Here is an 18,637-nt window from a genome sequence, read left to right on the forward strand (position 1 = left end):
TGGGTGTGGTGGCGGGCACCTGTAGTCCCAGCTACTCGGGAGGCTGAAGCAGGAGAATGGTGTGAACCCGGGAGGCGGAGCTTGCAGTGAGCCGAGATCGTGCCACTGCACTCCAGCCTGGGCTACAGAGCGAGACTCCGTCTCAAAAAAGAAAAAAGAAAAAGAAAATTAGAAAGAAAAAAATATTCATTAGTTCATCACATAAAGGGTTATTCCCTCAAACATAATTCCTACCTTTTCTCTAGTTTAAAATGAGTTCGGCTGTTCTTATTTAAAGTCAAGTCATACACATAAAGCAAACCTAATGCAGTCTTTATTACGGTAGTAGACAGGAAACACGCACCGAACCAATTAGATACTATAACCTCATAATGTTGCATCAAAGCTGTGGCATGTTATTAGAAACCAAGTGATGTACAGAATCTTTTATTTTATGTTTAGAACGCACAGGACAGCTATCTGACCCAAAGGTGAATCAATGTGGATACCGACAGGCAAAGCAGCCATCGAGGTATAGGAATTCAGAGGAATGATGTTTAAGTCTCCTTGAGTGATAATATCAATCAGTAGCTACAGGAAATACTAAAGACACTTTTGCACTAGGTCCTCCTTTAATCTTCTGAGAAAATCCTCATCACAATTCAAACAGAATGAGTAAAAGTAAGAGTAGATCTTCAGTAGGCAAAGAACTCAGACTGGGACCCCATGGATCATCGATTTGATGCTGTTTTTTTCTGGAGAATTAGAAAGGGTGAAGAAAGCTTGAATCCTAGCATTTGTGTTGCCAATTTCAGTAAAGTCTCCATTGTTTCACAACTTTCTCCAAAGAATCTGAAACCTAATTCCACATAAACATAACTAGGAGCTTTTTAAGGTAAAAACCATGGATTTTTTTTTTCTTTCTCTACCTGTGGCATCTCCCACAGCACTTGGGACAGTGTAATTGATTAATAAATATTTCATAATTGAATGAATGATTGTGTGGAACTTTCTCCTAAAAATGATTAGGAGCCGTTGAAGCATGTTCAGGAAATGAGTGACATGACCAGATTTCCTCTATAGGTAACTCCTTCTGGCAATAGTATGGAGCATATATTAGAGAAACAGACCAGGAGGTATTACTGGGAGGCAATAGTCCTAGTCCAGACTAGAATAAGTGATAGTCTCAACTAAGGTTGCACAGGTTAAGGTGAAAAGTAGAAACTGACTTAAAGGATACTTAAAAAGTAAAATCTATGTGATCTAGTCATTGATGGAATGTGGAGGGAGAGAGAAAATACTAGAGGAGGACTCTAAAAATGATTCTTGGGATTCTGGTTTGGTCTTTTGAATGAGTGATGGGACAGATGGTTGAGGTAAAAAATGCAGTAGTGGGAGGAACAGATTAGGTATCAAATACAGTGAGTTTACAGTAGCTTCTTTAGGCTTGAGGTGCCTATAGGATGTCTGATTTAGAATCAGTAGAGTGGAAACAGTTATTAAAGCCATGGGTTTTGATGTTTTTGTTCACAGAAAAAAAAAAAAAAAAGGTGTAGCATGAAAATCCAGAGGGCTGAGGGCAGAACCACAGGCAATACAGACATTTAGAGGTTGAGCAGAGGACAAAAATACTGACACAAGGAACAGGATTGCCCACAAATGACCGTGGGTATTTATTCTAGGATACCTGGATACCAAGCTAGCTGGGATCAGGGACCCATGTACCCCTACTCCCAGAAGGGGAACTGAACCTAAGCTTTTCTCTGTTTGGCAGGGGAAGCTGCAGCATTCATAGAGCCTAAGCTCTCCAGATACTGAGCTGCTGGTGTACCCCTAAAGTAACTAAGCATATGTATTAAGATGTATGCATTTCCTACAAGCCACACATAAGAAAGGTAGAATTTCTTCTCCCTTATGATAATTTAACTTTGTTTTTGGTATCAGATAAGATTATCAAGTGACTCATTTTTTAAAAGAATAAAATAAAAACAGGAGACTTGCTAAGATATTCACTTTGGGAGGCTGTACATCTATCCTAGCAAGGATGTTACTGAACAAGACATTTTGGAAGATTCTCTTTTGAATTTGCCTCAGCTTGAAAGGGTAAAAGTTCATATTTTTAGACAAATTTAAGTTTTGAAAACAATCCAAGTTGTTGTTTGTAATAAAGTTTGGTGGAAAAAGTAAATGACAATAATGAAACACAATCATGTCATGCTATAAGAAAATGGATTGTTTTTCCTCTTTAGGGCCCTAATGATCTGCTCCATTTTCCTGCCTTTCTCTCGTTCCCTCCCTTTCTTTCCAGGAGCTCTTGCATAGTCCAGCCAGACTAATCTTCATGAAGCGTAATTCCAATCATGTCACTATCTTTTTCAAAACTTGTCAGTAACTTCGGGGTACTCACGTAAAAATGTCTAAACCCCTTGGTCTGGAAGTCTAGGTTCTTTCCATTCTTACTGAAACTTGTTACTTGTCCTCCCTTTCAGCCCAATAAACTGAACTCTTGAATGTTTTCTGTTCATTCTCTATGGTTTTTGATGGGATTTGGCTGTGTCCCCACACAAATCTCAACTTGAACTGTAACTCTCAGAATTCCCACGTGTTGGGGGAGGGACTGAGTGTGGAGGTAATTGAGTCATGAGGGCCAGTCTTTCCCGTGCTATTCTTGTGATAGTGAACAAGTCTCATGAGATCTGATGGGTTTATTAGGGGTTTCTATTTTTGCTTCTTTCTCATTTTCTCTTGCTACCACCATGTAAGAAGTGCCTTTCTCCTCCTGTCATGATTCTGAGGCCTCCCCAGCCATGTGGAACTGTAAGTCCAATTAAACCTCTTTTTCTTCCCAGTCTTGGGTATCTCTTTATAAGCAGCATGGAAACAGACTAATACAATAAATTGGTACCAGTAGAGTGGGGTGTTGCTGAAAAGATACTCAAAAATGTGGAAGCGACTTTGGAACTGGGTAACAGCAGAGGTTGGATCACTTTGGAGGGCTCAGAAGAAGACAGGAAAATGTGCGAAAGTTTGGAACTTCCTAGAGACTTGTTGAATGACTTTGCCCGAAATGGTGATACCAATATGGACAATAAAGTCTAGGCTCAGGTGGTCTTAGATGGAGATGAGGAACTTTTTGGGAACTGGAGTAAAGGTAACTCTTGTTATGTTTCAGCAAAGAGACTGGCAGCATTTTGCCCCTGTCCTCCCTAGAGATCTGAGGAACTTTGAACTTGAGAAAGATGATTTAGGGTATCTGGTGGAAGAAATTTCTAAGCAGCAAAGCATTCAAGAAGTGACTTGGGCTCTGTTAAAAGCATTCAGTTTTATAAGGGAAGCAGAGCATAAAAGTTTGGAAAATTTGCAATGTGACTATGCAATAGAAAGGAAAAACCCATTTTCTGGGAAGAAATTCAAACCAGCTGCAGAAATTTGCATAAGTAGCAAGGACCTTAATGTTAATCTCCAAGATCTTTGGGAAGATGTCTCCAGGCCATGTCAGAAACCTTCACAGCAAGCCCTACTATCACAGGCCCAGAGGCCCAGGAGGAAAAAGTGGTTTCATAGGCTGGGTCCAGGGTCTCTGTGCTGTATGCAGCCTAGGGACTTGGTGCCCTGTGTCCCAGCTATTCCAGCTGTGACTGAAAGGGGCCAACATATAGTTCAGGCTGTGGCTTTAGAGGGTGAAAGCCCCAAGCCTTGGTTGTTTTCACATGGTGTTGAACCTGTGGGTGCACAGAAGTCAAGAATTGAGGTTTGGGAACCTCCACCTAGATTTCAAAAGATGTATGGAAACACCTCGATGACCAGGCAAAAGTTTGCTGCAAGGGTGGGGCCCTCATGGAGAACCTCTGCTAGGGCAGTGTGGAAGGGAAATGTGGGGTTGGACCTCCCATGCAGAGTCCCTACTGGGGCACTGCTTAGTGGAGCTGTGAGAAGAGGGCCGTCATCCTCCAGACCTCAGAATGGTAGATCCATTGACAGCTTGCACTGTGCACCTGGAAAAGCCACAGACACTCAATGCCAGCCTGTGAAAGCAACTGGGAGGGAGGAGGCTGTACCCTGCAAAGCCACAGGGGCGAAGCTGCCCAAGACCCTGGGAGCCCACCTCTTGGATTAGTATGACCTGGATGTGAGACCTGGAGTCAAAGGAGATCATTTTGGAGCTTTAAAATTTGATTGCCCTGCTGGATTTCGGACTTTCATGCGCCCTGTAACCCCTTTGTTTTGGCCAATTTCTCCCATTTGGAATGGCTGTATTTACCCAATACCAGGACCCCCATTGTATCTAGGAAGTAACTAGTTTGCTTTTTATTTTACAGGCCCATAGGCAGAAGGTACTTGCCTTGTCTCAGATGAAACTGTGGACCATGGACTTTTGGGTTAATGCTGAATTGAGTTAAGACTTTGGGGGACTGTTGGGAAGGCATGATTGGTTTTGAAATGTGAGGACATGAGATCTGGAGGGGTCAGGGTGGAATGATATGGTTTGGTTGTGTCCCCACTCAAATCTTAACTTGAATTGTATCTCCTAGAATTCTCACATGTTGTGGGAGGGACCCAGGGGGAGGTAATTGAATCATAGGGGCTGGTCTTTCTTGAGTTATTCTCGTGATAATGAATAAGTATCACAAGATATGAAGGGTTTATCAGGGGTTTCCACTTTTACTTCTTTCTTATTTTCTCTTGCCACTGCCATGTAAGAAGTGCCTTTCTCCTCCTGCCATGATTCTGAGACCTCCTCAGCCATGCAAAACTGTAAGTCCAATTAAACCTGTTTTTGTTCCCAGTTTCAGGTATGTCTTTATCAGCAATGTGAAAACAGACTAATACAGTTTTTTATTTTTTTGTTTTCTCTCCATGTCTAATTTCTACCTTTCTTTTAAGACACTGAGTGAATGTCCTTAAGCCCATTTAGGCTTCCCTGATTGCTGCAATCCTGTTCCATATCCTTGGCTTCTTCTACCCAAGATAAACCCGTCACCCTCCTGCCACAGGAATGCCCAAACTCCTCATTTCGATTACATAGGGTTTTGTGGGAATATAGTGTCAGTATTAATGCATCGTTTTAGTTATTAATAGCAATGATATATTTAGTATAATGCAAGGAATTTTAAAAAGTGGACAATAATAAGACACCTAACATAGGTTACATCGATTACAGAGTAGCCAAAAGAGTACACAATCTTTAGAATTTGACAAAATGTATTTGAATCCTAGCTCTACTGTTTATTAGCTGGGTCCCTTCAGGCAGCTTATTTAATATCTCTAAGAATCTACTCTTTCATCTGCAAAATGAAAAATAATGACATCAGCTTCATAACTTTATTATGAGGATCAGAAGAAAGTCATGCAAAAGACTTTCTAATGATCTTAGAGAGAGGAAGTCCTCTATACACGTGACAAGACCTAGAAGCCATAAAAGATCACTATTTTGACTGCATAAAATGTAAACATTTTGCATAACCAAAGCCATAAGAGGGTAAACTGGAAAACATTTTTGTAGCATTTATGACAGATAAATTACTTTCATTCTCTCATATATCGATGAAGAAAAAGACCAATTTATTGAAAACATGGACAGAAGACATAAAAATACTCCATAGAAAATGAAATACAAATAGCTTGTAAACATATAAAAAGATGCTCAACTTCGGGCTAGGGGCAGTGGCTCACACCTGTAATCCCAACACTTTGGGAGGCCAAGGTGGGTGGATCACGAGGTCAGGAGATCAAGACCATCCTGGCTAACATGGTGAAATCCCGTTTATACTAAAAGTACAAAAAAAAAAAAAAATAGCCAGGCGTGGTGGCGGGCACCTGTAGTCCCAGCTACTAGGGAGGCTGAGGCAGGAGAATGGCATGAACCCGGGAGGCAGACTTTGTAGTGAGCCAAGATAACATCACTGCCCTCCAGCCTGGATGACAGAGAGAGACTCTGTCTCAAAGGGGGAAAAAAAAAGATGCTCAACCTCACTTGTAATGTAACATAAATATAACATGAATGCAAAGTAAAACTCAATAATAGACTATTTTCACCTAACTCCTAAATGATAAGGGAAGTAAGCGTATTATTAAGGGAAGTGTAAATTGGTACAACTTTTTCTGAAAAGCAATTTGACAACAGCAATTTTTTAAATAACAATTTAACCATATACTACTCCTCTGAGCAATTTCCCATCTGGGAATGTACACACCTGTGCTCTCCGGTATAGCAGCCGGTGACCACATTTGGTTACTGAGCACTTGAAATGTGGTATATCTGAAATGACATATAATTTAAGTGTAAAACACACACTGAATTTTAAAGCCTTAGTATAAGTAAAATAATGTAAAATATTTCATTTTTTAATTGATTGCATGTTGGAAATGACATATTTTGGATATAATGAGTTAAATATAATATACTATTAAGATTAATTTTACTTATTTCTTTTACTTTTAAAAATGTGGCTGCTAGAACATTGAAACTTACATATGTTGTTCACATTATATTCCTTTTGAACCTTGTTAGCATATATAGTTCTACTTGCATACATAAGAAATTATGTATGTATAAAGAATATCTGAAAAAATCTTTAATATTCACCAATAGAGTCTTTGCTAAATAAAATATGATACATTCAGACAATAGAATATTATGTGGACTGAAAAAAGAATGAGAACAGTCTGCCCTAAGATGGGGAGCTTTCCGCTAGATATCATTCAGTTAAAAAAAATAATAAAGCATGGAATAGATGTGTAGTGAGTTAATGTTGGTGTTCAGTGTATATTAAATGAATTTTGAATGAATTATGTAAATTGTACTTATGCATAGAATATTCTTGGAAGATGCACAAGAAATTGTTTTTAGTTATTGTTCTAGAGAGAGGAAATTGTGGCTCACCATCAGGGGCTGGAGAAGATTTATTTTTAACTCTACTTTTTTGTATTGATTAAATGTTTTGCAACATGTATTCATAACCTATTTAGAAAAAAACCTGTATTTACAAGTTTTCATTGTCTTTGAAGAAAACAATTCTTATAAAGAATTTCCTGAAGTCAGCTATGTGAAGGTGGAAGACGGATGTAAAATCACAAGGCCTTACACAGTAGTAGGTTCCTAAGAAATAGTTGTTTCTTTCCCTTCCCCACACTTTGACTAAGAGCACAGATGTCATAATAGAATCTTTCCACATTTCAGAGATCCCTTAAGCATCCCTATCACGTTATGGCTCTAGAGATGTCAAATGTAAATGGGATGAGGCTACACTGATCCTGTGACATGCCCTGGAAGTTAGTTATTTCTCCCCAATAAATCCCAGAAACTTGCCTGCTTACTTTTATATATGTCTCATCAAAATGGAAGGCAGCCTGTATAATGTATAACTTCCCAGTCAGTGTAATATTGTAGGCTGTCTACAAATTTTATTACTATATTAAGGGTTGAAGCAAACTTTTCCAGTTATTACATCCTCGGCAGTAAAATCTTCACTCTCCTTGTCAGTCTCTTGATTCTTCAGCAGTTAAAACACTCTCTTTTATTTCTGTATCAGAAACTCTGTGTGCTTCCCTAACCTCTTTGTCTACTTCAATCACCTCTTCTCACTTTGATGAAGTTTGTTGATTGATTGCTTCTCATGGATACGACTGGCTTTCCAGCCCTTTGTCTAAATTTAAAACACTGGAGCCATTCTTCAGAAAATACACAGTGCTCAATCAATTGCATTTGCTCATAAAATATCTTTTTTTTTTTTTTTTTTAACAAAAGTCTCTTGATTCTGCTTCCTCATTTCCATTCCCATTGCCTCTGCCTGAGTCCAGGCCCTCTTCATCTTGTCTAGAATATGTCAATTACCTCTTAACTAGTCCGTGTGCTTTCAGACTCCCCACTGGCAATCCATTTTCTACTTTACTGCTAAATTCTAAAAACAGATTCATGCCTCCATTCATTCATTCATCAGACATTCATTAAGTATCTCCTTTGTGTCAAGCATCATGCTAGGAACTGGGGACACAAATACTAATTTTTCATAGGCAGGCACTATGTTTCTGGAGCTTAGAGTTCAGTGCAGGAAGCCATCAAGTAGACACATGGTTTACAGTGTACAGGGGTGGGCACAGGATGCCCTGGCAGCATCCATCAGGGAAGAAAATTTCCCCAGAGCCCTTGCTATCTGGTCCAACTGTTAAGAGACAGGAGGAGATGTTCTAAGCAGAGGGAGTAGCAAGGGCCAAAGCTAAGCAGGGTGGTACATGGTGTGTGTGGTGAGTGTGACTGGCCAGGCGGTCAGAGAAGATTTACAGGAGTCAGCACCAGGTAGTGGCACAGGGCCTACGGGTGCCACGCAAAGGAGTTCAAACTTTATTCTGAGGACATATGTTTTAAGAACAGTGGTCATGAGATCAGATTTGCATTTTATGGAGATCATTATGGTAGGAGTTTGGAGGAGAGCTGGAGGGATGAAAGACTGGAGACTGAAAATAAGGTTAGGAAGAGGCTGGTTCAACTATTTGGTCATGAGGATAACCTAAATCAAGGTAAGAGCAGTAGGGGTGCTGAGCAGCAGACAGATTTGGAAGAACTCAACAATAAAATGGACTGGGTTTAGTGATTGCCTATTTGGATGTTTGTGAGAAGGAAGGAAGGGGAAAAAGTCAGAATTGACTCACAAATGTCTGGCTTGAGCCCTTGGGAAGCTATGAGAGGTTATGGAACGGGAAATGGCTTGGTAGAGGGAAGATGGTGGCAGTTGAGTACATGGTCTGCATTCAGGTGAGAGATTTGGACTGGAGGCATTCATTCTTCATCCATTTACTCATTTGGTTAATAGGTGTTGAGTGCCTACTACATGCCAGGCACTGTTCTAAGCACAGGGATAGTGGCAACCAAACAGGATGAAATTCCTGTTCTAGTGGCAACCAAATAGGACAAAATTCCTGTTCTTGTGGCACCTTCATTCCAGTGAAGAAACTAAACAAACCACACAAGTAAAGCAATGCATAATGACCTCTTGATATGTGCTTTGAAGACAAATACATTAGGATAGGGCAAGGAGACAAAGTGTGATGGGGTGTGAGGGATATTTTAGATAAGGGCATCCATGGAAAAGCATCTTTCAAGAGGTGCTATTTGAGCACAAACCTGAACGAAGTGCCAGAGGGAGCCATGGGAACATTCAAGGGAAGAATATGCAAGAAGAACCATGTGGGACAGCAGGCTCCCTAAGCAATGGGTGGCAGAGGCTGTGGGAAAGAGGGGGAGGGGAAAGGGATGCAGATGTTCCCACAATAGGACCTCTAACAGTACCTAAAAACCTTGATGTCTCGAGTGTATCATCTTGCTTCCTTTTGAAGCCAACCCTAGAACTAATTTCTTCCTCCACCATCACTTCCCAGCCTCTGATAAATATAGCACTGGCAACTTTGTATCACTAGTATTTGTTACCTTGGTATAATCTGAGCTTCTCCAAGTTAGGGATGCTGTTCATCTTGGTCACCTCAATAATCAGCACAGTGTGTCAGGAGCCAGTCCACAAATGTGTGTTGACAGAACAATAACGACAAACAACAGGACACAGCGAAGGTAAAACTGATGTCTAGGGGAGTGGTAAGTGGTTGGTGATAAGTAGGAACAAGGGATTGCTTTTTTAAAAAACAACTTTATTAATCTTCGTATAAGGAGTAAGGAAAGGATCCAGTTTCAGCTTTCTACTTATGGCTAGCCAATTTTCCCAGCACCATTTATTAAATAGGGAATCCTTTCCCCATTTCTTGTTTCTCTCAGGTTTGTCAAAGATCAGATGGCTGTAGATGTGTGGTATTATTTCCGAGGACTCTGTTCTGTTCCATTGGTCCATATCTCTGTTTTGGTACGAGTACCATGCTGTTTTGGTTACTGTAGCCTTGTAGTATAGTTTGAAGTCAGGTAGCGTGACGCCTCCAGCTTTGTCCTTTTGACTTAGGATTGTCTTGGCAATGCGGGCTCTTTTTTGGTTCCATATGAACTTTAAAGCAGTTTTTTCCAATTCTGTGAAGAAACTCATTGGTAGCTTGATGGGGATGGCATTGAATCTATAAATAACCTTGGGCAGTATGGCCATTTTCACGATATTGATTCTTCCTATCCATGAGCATGGTATGTTCTTCCATTTGTTTGTGTCCTCTTTTATTTCACTGAGCAGTGGTTTGTAGTTCTCCTTGAAGAGGTCCTTGACATCCCTTGTAAGTTGGATTCCTAGGTATTTTATTCTCTTTGAAGCAATTGTGAATGGAAGTTCATTCCTGATTTGGCTCTCTGCTTGTCTGTTGCTGGTGTATAAGAATGCTTGTGATTTTTGCACATTAATTTTGTATCCTGAGACTTTGCTGAAGTTGCTTATCAGCTTAAGGAGATTTTGGGCTGAGACAATGGGGTTTTCTAAATATACAATCATGTCATCTGCAAACAGGGATTAGAGACTTAAATGTTAGACCTAATACCATAAAAACCCTAGAAGAAAATCTAGGTAGTACCATTCAGGACATAGGCATGGGCAAGGACTTCATGTCTAAAACACCAAAAGCAACGGCAGCAAAAGCCAAAATTGACAAATGGGATCTAATTAAACTAAAGAGCTTCTGCACAGCAAAAGAAACTACCATCAGAGTGAACAGGCAACCTACAGAATGGGAGAAAATTTTTGCAACCTACTCATCTGACAAAGGGCTGATATCCAGAATCTACAAAGAACTCAAACAAATATACAAGAAAAAAACAAACAACCCCATCAAAAAGTGGGCAAAGGATATGAACAGACATTTCTCAAAAGAAGACATTCATACAGCCAACAGACACATGAAAAAATGCTCATCATCACTCGCCATCAGAGAAATGCAAATCAAAACCACAATGAGATACCATCTCACACCAGTTAGAATGGCAATCATTAAAAAATCAGGAAACAACAGGTGTTGGAGACGATGTGGAGAAATAGGAACACTTTTACACTGTTGGTGGGATTGTAAACTAGTTCAACCATTATGGAAAACAGTATGGCAATTCCTCAAGGATCTAGAACTAGATGTACCATATGACCCAGCCATCCCACTACTGGGTATATACCCAAAGGATTATAAATTAGTCTACTACAAAGACACATGCACACGTATGTTTATTGCAGCACTATTCACAATAGCAAAGACTTGGAATCAACCCAAATGTCCATCTGTGACAGACTGGATTAAGAAAATGTGGCACATATATACCATGGAATACTATGCAGCCATAAAAAAGGATGAGTTTGCGTCCTTTGTAGGGACATGGATGCAGCTGGAAACCATCATTCTTAGCAAACTATCACAAGAACAGAAAACCAAACACCGCATGTTCTCACTCATAGGTGGGAACTGAACAATGAGATCACTTGGACTCGGGAAGGGGAACATCACACATTGGGGCCTATCATGGGGAGGGGGGAGGGGGGAGGAATTGCATTGGGGAGTTATACATGATATAAATGATGACCTGATGGGTGCTGACGAGTTGATGGGTGCAGCACACCAACATGGCACAAGTATACATATGTAACAAACCTGCACGTTATGCACATGTACCCTAGAACTTAAAGTATAATAAAAAAAAATAAAAATAAAAAAAAATAAAAAACAACTTTATGTTTTAAAGCCCTGTAGTTTTACGTATTTCTCTTTGACATCTTTTGGTATTCATCTCCATCTCTCTAATAACTTAATTTGTGATTTTTTTTTCAATTTTAGGTTTTACCTATTGACTTTCCATCATAGAAGATGAAGAATCACTTCTCTTTACACCCTCCTCCACCTGAACTACACACATATACACACTGCCCATATCCCTACCAACCCATTATAGCTGTGTCATAATTTTGGTTAAATTAACATTGCAGGTTCACATTTTAATGGCTATGTAAATAGTATTCACACCAGGTTATGTGGTATATTATGGTTGTTATTACCACTTTTCCTTTCTTGCACAACTTTTTGTTTCCCTAGTGGTGGTTTTATTTATTTATTTATTTATTTATTGTCATTTGGTTAATTGGTTGGTTTTCTAGTTTTCTGTGTCTGTCATGAATTAAGCTTCTAGTCTACTGTTTCCCAGTCCTGTAACTTCTTCTAATACAATTAGACATGTGAAGTGTGTGTGTGTGTGTGTCCTGATGATAGCACTACTAGAATCTTTCGACCTGCTACTTGCCCTGGTTGCTCTTTGGGCCCAGTGCTCACCTGTCATCCTGGGATTTTTCTTCACCTTTCTGAGACCATATGTCCTGTCTTCCTCTGTTTTGGTTCACTCCTTTGTTTCAGTGTACCAGTTCCTCAGGCAGCTTCTTTGCTTCTTTTCATTAGAGATGTGGTCTCACCATGTTGCCCAGGCTGGTCTCAAACTCCTGGGCTCCAGCAATTCTCCCACCTCAGCCTCCTGAGTGGTGGGGAGTACAGGTATGAGCCACAGCTCCTGGCCTCAAGTAGCTCCTTGATAAGGTACACGGAAGGAAAATTTGTTGAGGCTTTACATGTCTGAAAATGTTTTTATTCCTTCTTGACACTTGAATGATAAGACAGCTAGAGAATTTTAGAGTAGTAATCATTTTTGCTCAGAAATATCGAAGTATTGTTCTACCGTCTTGTAAATTCTAGTGTTACTATTAAGAATGGAAGTCATTCTTATTCTTTTTTTTCCTCATTAAACTTTGTTTTAATGGGTCTTAAAATTCTGTGACAGTTTTTAGTCAAGTTGTTTCCATTAAAAAGTACTGATTTTAAAAACTAATGTCTTAAAACTGCCACATGCACAAAAATAGAAGAAACAACAACAAAAGAAACCACACACAAACCCAAATATGGTCCACGAAACATTCTCCTTTCCTTCTGAAGGTTTTGCAATGCATTGTTATCATTAACCAGTCTTCTACTATTAAACTTAAATGGCCAATTGAAACAAACAGTTCTGACACTGTTCTTCCACCACTGATTAAGGCTGGAGTGGCAGGTCTTACGGATAATATTCATTTAGCCTTCTGAGGTTTCTGGGCAAAGTTGGTAACCTTGACAGCTCCAGCATCCTTCTGGTCCACTATTTTGATGACATCCACAGCAAATGTCTGTCTCATATCACAAACAGCAAAACAACCCAGAGGAGGACAGTCCAAGAAATTCTCAACACACATGGGTTTTCCAGGAACCATACCAACAATGGCAACATCATCAGATTTCAAGAATTTAGGGCTATCTTCCAGCTTATTACCATAACAGCAATCGATCTTTTCTTTCAGCTCAGCAAACTTGCAAGCAATGTGAACTGTGTGACAATTCATTAGAGGGGCATGGTCAGCGCCAATATGGCCTGGATGGCTCAGGATAATCACCTGAGCAATGAAGCCAGCTTCCATTGGTGGGTCATTCCTGGGCTCAAGTGATCCTCCCACTTCAGCCTCCCAAGTAGCTGGGATTACAGGCATGCATCACCATGTCTGGCTAATTTTTGTATTTTTAGTAGTGTCAGGGTTTCACCATGTTGGCCAGGCTGGTCTCAAACTCCTGGCCTTATGTGATCTGCCCTCCTCGGCCTCCCAAGTGCTGGGATTACAGGCGTGAGTCACCACACCTGGTCCATGGAGCATTTCAACAAACTTTACTTCAGTTATAATATTTACTGGAGCAAGGGTGACCACCATATTGGATTTGAGAACACCAGTCTCCACTCGGCCCACAAGCACAGTACCACTACCATCAGTTTTGCAGACATACTGGAGAGGTAGACCCAAGGGCTTATTAGTTGGATGAGTTGGTGGTAAGATGCAGTCCAGAGTGTCAAGCAGCATGGTTCCACTGGCATTGCCATCTTTATAGGTGAATTTCCATCCCTTGAACCAATGCATGTTAGCATGTGGCTCGAGCATGTTGTCACTATTTCAACCAGAAATTGGCACCAATGTTACTGTGTCCAGGTTGTAGCCAGTTTGCTTAATATAAGTGCTGTCGTTTTTCGCAATTTCCTCTTCTGGCCATAGGGTGGCTCAGTGGAATTTATTTTGTTCACACCAACAATTGGTTGCTTCATACCCAGTGTACAAGCAAGAACACCATGCTCATGGGTCTGCCCATTCTTGGAGATGCCAGCTTCAAATTCACCAATGTCAGCGGCAACAATCAGAACAGGAAAGTCAGTCTGAGATGTGCCTGGATTCATGTTTATGATAAAAATCTCTGTGTCCTGAGACATCAAATTTCCATGGGGAGATATCAATGGTGATACGAAGTTCAGTCTCTGCTTTCAGTTTATCCAAGACCCAGGCATGGGAAAGAGCCCTTTTCCATCTCAGCAGCTTCCTTCTCAGATTTTTTGATGGTTCTTTTGTTGATGCTACCACATTTGTTGATCAGATGATCCGTGGTGGTGGACTTGCCCAAATCTATGTGTCCAATGACGACGATGTTGATATGAGTCTTTTCCTTTCCCATTTTAGCCTTTAGGAGTGGTTTTCACAATACCTGTGTTCTGGCAGGAAACCCGTTGTGAAAAAGCCATTCTGATATTTGAAACTTGTTTAGCAACTTTTTTTTTGAGAATATTTAAGGGCTTTCAAGCCAGTGTTATTAAATTTGAAAATTTTTGTTTTGTTGTGTCTTTCTTTTTAAGACTTTGTTTTTCTCTTACAAGTGAAGAACATCACTTTATTTCTTAATAATTAGGAACTGTTTGTTCCTGAGATCTTTTTAAAAATAAAATTATTGGTGCATAATATGCAAACAACAAATTGCATTATTTAAACCTGATATCTTAACAATATTGAGTCTTCTATCTCATGAACATGATACAGCTCTTCATTATTTAGGTCTTTAACTTCCCTCAGTAACGTTGTGTAGTTTTCAATGTACAATTATTGAATATAGTTTAGTACATTTATGTGTAAATAGTTCATACTTTTGGATGTTGTTGGAAATGAAATTGTAATTTTTATTTTTCTGATTGTTTATTGCTAGTATATAGAACTCTGTTTTTGTATATTGACCTTCCATAGGCCTTGCTGAGTTCACATAGCTCTAGGAGTTTTTTTTTCTGGATTCCTTATGATTTTACAGTACACAATCATGCTGTCTGCAATAAAGAGAGTTTTATTTCTTCCCTTCCATTATGTATACTTGTGTTTTCTTCTTCTCTCCCTTCTCCTCCTCCTTTCTCCTCTTCCTATTTCTTCTTCTCTTTCTTTTCATCTTCTTGTCTTATTGCACCGCCTAAGGCCTCCAGAAGAATGTTGACTAGGAGTACTAGTAAGACTGGGTATTCTTGTGTTAATCTTAGGAGAAGACATTCAGTCTTTCATTATTAACTAAGGTGCTCTCTGCAGGCTTTTTGTAGAGGCCCTTGAACCAGTTTAGGATGTTTCCTTCCTTCATTTTTTTCAGTTTGTCGAGCATTTAAAATCATGGGTAGATGTTAAATTTTAGAAAAATGTTTTTGCTTCATCTATTGATATAATTATATGGGCTTTCTTCCTCATTTTGTTAATATGGTGAATTATGTTAATTGATTTTTGAGTGTAAAACCAATCTTGGATTTCTCCAATAAATCTCACTTGATCATAATCCTTTTTATAAATTATTGGATTTATTTTGCATATATATGTGTATCTATATAATTTTGTCTCCATGCATAAGGGATATGAGTTATGGTTATTTCTTGTGATGTCTTTTTCTGGTTTAGTATCAGAGTAACATCACCTCTAAAAAATGGATTTAGCAAATATTCTCTTCTTTTCTGTTTTCCTAAAATGTTGTATTATTTCTTCATGTGTTTGATAGAATTCAACCGTAAAGCCATCTGATCCTGGGGTTCCTTTGTGAGATGGCTTTCTTAATTTTGGATTCAATTTTTATGGTGCATATAGGGCTATCATATTATCTATTTCTTCTTGTGTCAGTTTTAATATTCATCTTTCAAGGTATTCAATTGTTTTAGTTGTGACCAAATTTATTAACATGTAGTTGTTTATCCTATTCCCTTATTTTTGTAAATATCTTTTGGATTTGTATTGATGGCTTCTCTTTCAATCTTGATATTGGTAATTTGTGTTTTCTCTTGCTTCTTAATAAGTCTAGCTAGAGATTTCTCAATTTTATTAATCACTTCAAAAACCAGCTTTTGGTTGCATTGATTTTTCTCTATTGTTCATCTTTTTTCAATTTCATTGTTCTGTACTCTAATCTTTACTTGGTGTTTAATTTTCTCTCTAAGTTTCTTAACAGACAGCATAGATCATTGATTTTGGACTTTTTTTCATAATATAAACACTGATTTCATAATATAAGCACTGATTTAGCTGTTTCCATGAGTTTTTATTGTTGCATTTTACTTATCACTCAGTTCAAATATTTTCTATTATTATTAATATTTGTGATTTGATTTTTTTCCTTCACCTATGGGCTACTAGAAGTAAGGTTGTTTTATTTCACGTTTGAGGCTTCTCTAGATGTGTTATTGTTTTTTAGTTTATATTTAATACTGTTGTGATCAGAGAGCACGCTCTGTAAGACTTATTCTGTTAAACATCTATTGACTTGCTTTATAGCCCAATATATACTCCATCTTCATGTGAATTTGAAAAGAATGTTTATCCTGAAGTAGTTGGCTCTAGTATTCTACCGATGTCAGTTAAAATAGTTGGTAGTATACAGATCTTCTACATCTTTTCTGATTTTTTTTTTCTTATCTGGATGTTCTATGAATTACTGAGAAAATTCTGTCAGTGTCTCCAACAATGACTATGGGTATGCCTTTTTCCCCTTTCAGCTTTGGTACTTGTTCTTCATATGCTTCAAAATTCTCTTATGTTCACATATACACTTAAAATTGATAATGGCTTGTGGTTTTATTTACCATTTTATCATTATGAAATATTTCTCTTTGTTTCTAGAAATATTCTTTGTCATGATGGCTACTTTTGGAAATCTGTATATGTTTATATAATTCACATATTAGCAAGGCTTCCAACATTTGGCATCTATTGTTCGTTAAACTATTATACAGAACTGAGGATACAGTATGTACATAGGCACAGAGGCAGGGACAAAAATGACAGGACTGTTCCAAGGCCAGTAAGATTTGATGAGGCTGTAGCATCAGTGGGGACAGAGGAGTGGAAGTTTCCTTTTGGCCCTTTACACTGTATTATGGCTCTTGACTGTATAGCAGAATGGTTTGGGACAGTCTTTGCAGTCTTATGGTCCCAGGTTTAACTTCTGAATCTACCATTTATTAAACTTGTGACTTAAGTTACTTAACCTCTATTTCCTCATATGTAAAGCGGAGACAAATAATGGCACATACTTCATGTGTTTTCAGAAAGATGAAATTATATATATATATAGCATACATACACATTACATGTATACACACAAATACAGTGCTTAGTAAAGTGTTCAATATTTATTTTTATATGTATAGTATTACATATGTATATATTATATTACAAGTATTATTATATGTATTTTCATAGAGTCGTCTCAATTTTCCTACTGGCTTCAATTTTCAGAGATTTAATTGTTCTTTTTGTTTGAAGCTTTCTTTTCTCCATTTGCTCCCATTCTCCCTGGCCCCACTCCCTTACTCTGCTTTCTTAGTTCCTAACTTTCTGGGCCTCCTCCCTGCCCAAATTGGATTTCATAGCCTCAAGAACTGCAGACTGTACAATTAAGGTAGTTGCTGCTTGCTATCTTTCTCCTTTTCCCACTCCCCCATGAACCTCAATAACTTGGCTACGATTTCAATTTCTGCTCTGAAAAAAATGCACTTATTAAAATTTTCCAATTATCTGCAATATGAATGCAGATAACTGGGGCTTATGTACCTAGTTCAGAAACACACCCCATGTAGTTGTGATGAAAGAATAACACTTTTTGCACAAGAAATGCTCCATATTTATGATAAATATTCTCAGCAAAAATTGTCAGTAGAGCTATAAAAGGCCCTTTGGAAGGGCACTTGAAAACTCGGCTCAGCAACTTCCTTTTCCACCTTGAAGCATCCCCTTCAAAAGAATTCCCAACCAGATGATGTTTGATGTTCCTGACCGAGCTCGCAGCATGATGAAAAAAAAGATCATGGGTTTTGAAGTAGGTTAGTGCAGACGCCTACTCTTCGGGTTATTTCTCAGCCTGAGCGCGTTTCCTGGCTTGTAAATTGCATATAGGAATCCTTTCCTAAATCCACATCCACAATAGTTTCCCTTATTATGGGTCTTCGTGCATCTTATACCTTTCATTATCATAGTTTCACTTCTCATTTAAGTAATAACGTCAGCTTCCTATAGTGGATTGTAAGCTCCACGAGGCCAAGGACCACGAGAATTCACCGTACTCTTGTATCCCCAGGCTAAACCTTCACTGTACACCCAAGAGTCTAGCACAGTGCTGGCACACAGTCGACAGTCAGCAAGTGAATGACAAAGGAGCAGTTGACAGTGGCCGGAGCTCCGTCGTTGGGACGTGGAGAGAGTCGCCCCGGCCCGCAGTTCCCGCCCTGGCACTGGGATAACTTCTCCCGCGGATGCCCAGCGCCGCCCTGGCCAGACCCTCTGTGCCCCAAGTCCAGTCCGGCCAGGAGCCACAGCCGCACGCGGCGCCTCGCCCCTTGACGTCACTCGGGGCGGGACTTCCGGCC

The 18,637-nt window shown here is 39.2% G+C and overlaps 1 pseudogene; it reads right to left on the reverse strand.

Annotated features, from left to right (window-relative positions):
• Positions 1–12,983: 12,983 nt before the first annotated feature.
• Positions 12,984–14,439, reverse strand: LOC104678566 (annotated as a pseudogene).
• Between the last annotated feature and the right edge of the window lie 4,198 nt (positions 14,440–18,637).

This window comes from Rhinopithecus roxellana, chromosome 10 (assembly GCF_007565055.1).
Source record: "Rhinopithecus roxellana isolate Shanxi Qingling chromosome 10, ASM756505v1, whole genome shotgun sequence".
NCBI lineage: Eukaryota > Metazoa > Chordata > Mammalia > Primates > Cercopithecidae > Rhinopithecus > Rhinopithecus roxellana.